Here is a 4,638-nt window from a genome sequence, read left to right as displayed (position 1 = left end):
TTTTTAATATATTGACAGCCCTAAAATAAATGCGTTGACAGGAGTGGAGGAGTTCTCACTGCACATCCTGTATTACATAAAAATAAATACTAAGCGTGTTGCTGGAGATGCTCCCACACAAGCACATGTATTTGTTTTGTGTGGTATCCCCATGCTTTCATTTACTCAACCTTCTACGGGTTTCGGTCAGATTACCCCCCTCTCCCCTTTACTTCATCCTCTCTTTTTCATTCCAAAAAGAGCACTTCCTCTTGTAAATGGTTATTTTCTCTGGCTCTGTCCCTCAATATGGCTTTTGTCCTGCTGCACTGATCCATTCATATAACAACCCACACCAGGACAGTTGTCAAAGCAGATTACTTATGGACTGCACAATCTGTGGAGAGTCATCTATTTTCTTATATTTTCTGTGTTTTACAGTGCCAACCACCCACGGGCAGGGTGAGGTATAATCATACCTCCAGTGAAATGTACGTAGACAAGCTTTTAAATAGAGAGAGGGAACAATGCAAACCTTTGGAGATTGGCCACAAATATTCCACCATCTTTAAGGTGAACACATACCATCGACTGCTGTGTCCATGTTGCTGCAAAAATTACTGCTAATATCCATTTCTAAATGGCGTGTAATGTTAACTTACTTATTCCCAATAGGAGTATTTCTACTCTGTGAAAGCAACATGACTAAAAGCCTTTGTAGTTACTAGTTACTAAAGTGAAATCATCTTTTAGATGATAAAGTATGTACAGTATATAAACTATATATACAGTATATATATGTAGGTATGTATCTCATATTGGAGTGAGAAGGATCTGCATGGCCTCATAATTCCACCTTTTTAAACACACACACACACACACACACACTTGAAGCTTGATGCCCGACACAGGGAGACAGATTAATAATGCATCCACACGCTGCCTCCTGCCCTCGGATGACTTCTTGCAATTGTGCAGCCAACACATTGTATAGCTGTGTGTTACATGGTGGGATTAAGAGGAACACATTATCAAATACAATAAAAACTGGTTTCTATGTGTAGCACCCGTATCACCACTCTGTGAGTCACTCACGTGAGAATGGGGGGTGCTTGGGTTCGATGTATTGTAAAACCTTTTAGCAAGAAGCTATTTAAAAAATAAATGAGACCCAGAGATGGTTGTTCTTTTAACAAAAGTAAAATAAATAGGGTAACGCCTTTGTTTATTTAAATACAATAATTACTTTTCCCCAAAACACGATATTACCAAATAGAAAAAAATAAATAACCAAAACTTCCCCAAAACGTAAATAACAAACTCTAAATTCAGTGATACACCCCAATAGTATCAATGACGTTACATCAACATAAATGGTCAAAATGTTTCCGTTCCTTAACTCGGAGAATACCAACAATAAGAACAAAAACTCCCCTCTCCAAATGTCTTGAAACAAGTATTAGCCAATGCGGTGTTGGGCCCAATCACACACACAGCCACGCATGTTCCAGTTACTTACGGCAACGATATGTACGGGGGAAAAAAACACGTTGCAGGCCTGTTTGGTCTGGCAACACATGGAGTGCGCTGAAATCACTGTCAAAACATTGAGTGCGTGGAAACTCGGGTCCGCAATGCGATTCACCGACACTTCCGCCCGGCCTCGCCCACCGTGGCTGGCAAGCTCGGCTCCCTCCATGGCGACCTCCGCTGCTTCTCTCCCGCTCCGTCCGACGGGGTTTCGGCTTTCGGTTTTCCTCCGTTTCCGGGCTCACAAATACGCCGAGTCCGCGGTCCACTCCTTCCAGGCTCCCACGCCGGTTTATTCCTCCTTCTTATCTCCTGCTAGCGTCTTCATTCTGAGATGACCTAAACCAGAGGTCTATTTTTTCTCCCCACATAAACTCATACACATTAGCACCATGGTCGATCCCCCCCATCGGCACTTTACTGCTGAGATGAATGATCAGAGTTTGAGCTTACCTGATGTGATGGAAGGAAAGCAGATCAGCACTTTAGCATTTGAAGTCGATTCAGGTCTAATGAACCCTACTAGCCCTCACACCTGACAGCAGGTGTGAGGGTTAGTAGGCTTCCCGATGCTTAAATTTCATTTGAAGCTCCCTGCAGAAAAAAACAAAACATTAACTTTACAAACGCATGTCATAGGTGAATCCACCTGTGAGACCCTGATAAAATACCTTCATAGATCTTCATCCCTCTATTCCCCAAAACCTACAGGCTTCTGAAGCACACAGGTGGTTCTCTTTTCTGCAGCCTTATATTTGTGTTATTTGTGAAAATAAAACACCGTTTTGAACACAGTTGCTGTTCGGGTTCCGTGACCACGACTGACATTTGGATTCTGATTCCAGTGGTGATTTCCATCGGAGCACTTTTGTTCTGTCATTTAACATTTGACTGTTTCATCCTGAACCATGAGAGACTCAAAGCTGCATATGGCAAGAATAGGAGGACCCCTGCAGACTTTGAATCCTCCATGTAGTGAGGCTTCCTGTCAACATCTGAAGAGTAGCCTAAGAGACACTCTCGCTATTTGTTCAAACACACGCAGCTCACAGCACAATGGTGGGAACCAAGAAAGTGATTCTTGCCACATTTTTAATAAAGATTTAGCTTATAATGTTGACCTTTATGAAATACCTGCCAAAAAAAAAAGAAAATGCCAAAATGAGATTGGCTGCCCTTTTCTGAATGTATGAGCACGGAGCAACAAGAAAATAATTGAGAATGGGGGGGTAGCAGGAGTCTCCTGTCCGGAGCCTTTAGTTTTAACCTCATTGTGACAAAAAAAATGCAGCGGAACGACAGAGTGACATTTCTACTCCATTTTACTTCTGTTCATTGTCCGTTTATCAAAGCTCACCCGCTGCTTGTTTTACCTTCATACTAATGGACCGCGATGAGAACGCCATTGATTCAGTCATCGAAACGAACATTTCCCAAAACCTTGACCTATGCTTTTAATAGATTCAGTACACGAAAGGCTAAAATGCATCTCTGTAACATGTGAGCATCAGAGAGCAAAGTCATTATTTGTCAGATTTGCTTTGCTGCTCCATCCCACTTAATAAAGTAATACAGAGTGCATATTGCCAGTAGACTCTACCAACAAAACCAATTAGATTCGTGCCATTGCATCGTGCACATCTTCCAGTCGTTGTCCGGAGTTGTTGCATCATGGCTCAACCAACTGCAAATGGACACAACCCCCGGCGTTTCATTACATGTCACGCTGTGTTAAAGAACGGACTAAGTGTCCAAGCGTCAGCTTCGGTTGTTGTCGCCACTTCAGAGCTCTGGTGTTTCAGTCAGTGAGGCTTTTAAGATGGGTGATGGTTTGTAACGTGCTGTACCTTTTTTTAAGTGCGAGTGTAAGTATGAGAGACATGCGATGACAGAGGGGGAGGGACATGGTGTGAGGAAGGAAGTGGGCGAGACGGAGAGACGGGCAGGAAGAGACAGGGAGTAAGAGATCAGATACAACAGACAGTGGAGAATCAGAGTTAATTTGTGTCTTTGATCACCGCTGGGTATCCAGAATCGGACTTAAAACATTAGCCAATCAGATACGTGTTCTTTCTCTGCTCTCGCAATACGGATAAGCTCTTATCTCTGTCGACGTCCATTCATCTCCCAATTTGTCCACCGCCCCCACATGTTCTTTGTGCCTTTCCCTTTTGCCTCCCCGTCCCCGTCTTTGCCCTTCCTACCTTTCCTTATCCGTCTTCTCTTGCTTGCTCCCTTTTTTTTTCTTTCTCTGAAATGTATTACTGTCATCTAGTGTTTAAAAAATGAACAACAGCAGCTCTGTCTTAGATAAATACTCCTCTAGTCAACAAAAACTACCACAGAAAAGGATTTTCTCTTTGCTGGGTTCTGTAAAGTCTTGTACAAAGAGTCCAGTTTCGTCTGACTCTAGTTTTCTTTTGTTTGACTCTAATTTGAAAATCAAGGAGGTTGTTACGGTGGAGATAGGGGGGAGAGTTGGTTGAAGGTCACACGTGTTTTGGACAAAGGGAAGAAGAGTCTGTAGTTGTTTTCTTCAGAGGGGTCGAGGGTGGGTTTCCTCAGGAGTGGGTTAACTTGCCTCCTTCAGAGAATTGGGAAAAACAGCCAGATAACAGAGCGTTGTTGATGGGTCAGGTGAGGAAAGGAAGACGGTCAGGGGCGATAGATTGGGGTGGGGTGGGGTAAAGAGGGCAGGTGGTCGGACAGGCAGAGGTTACTAGGGTAAGAATTTGGTAAGAATACAGAGGATTTTACGATTGAAAAACTTTTGATGAGCTGCACAGGATCTGCACATCTGTTACTAAACAACGTGTTGCATCATGAGCCACAGCTCACTTATCGTTGTGGTTTGTTATCGGCCTCAGGCATCTCACGATGACGCTGATGGGAAATGTTCGTGAACATTGAGTGCTGGCCTGTTCATATTTATACATTTTGTGACACACCATCGGTTTTGTGGGCAGGGTATTGCCCAACATCCTGTAAATGTTTCTCAATATCTGACGTGGCGAAAGACAACATGGACAAAATGTTCTCGATGAAAGTTGTTTCCCTGCAGGCTGCATTCGGATGTGTTTGGCCGGTCTGTCTTGTTTGATTGACAACACTATAACCAGAGAGTCATTG

At 43.3% G+C, this 4,638-nt stretch overlaps 1 long non-coding RNA gene across 1 annotated transcript; it reads right to left on the bottom strand.

The window, feature by feature from the left end:
* Positions 1-1,170: 1,170 nt before the first annotated feature.
* On the bottom strand, positions 1,171-3,739 carry LOC144409825 (uncharacterized). Its single transcript, XR_013468063.1, has 3 exons — positions 3,714-3,739; positions 1,963-2,103; positions 1,171-1,848 (listed from the first exon to the last, which is right to left on the bottom strand). It is a non-coding gene; the product is annotated as an uncharacterized LOC144409825 (long non-coding RNA).
* Between the last annotated feature and the right edge of the window lie 899 nt (positions 3,740-4,638).

The sequence above is a fragment of the Gasterosteus aculeatus genome, chromosome 1, assembly GCF_964276395.1.
Source record: "Gasterosteus aculeatus chromosome 1, fGasAcu3.hap1.1, whole genome shotgun sequence".
NCBI lineage: Eukaryota > Metazoa > Chordata > Actinopteri > Perciformes > Gasterosteidae > Gasterosteus > Gasterosteus aculeatus.
Note: the sequence above shows the minus strand (reverse complement) of the source record. Positions and strands in the feature narration are given on the sequence as shown.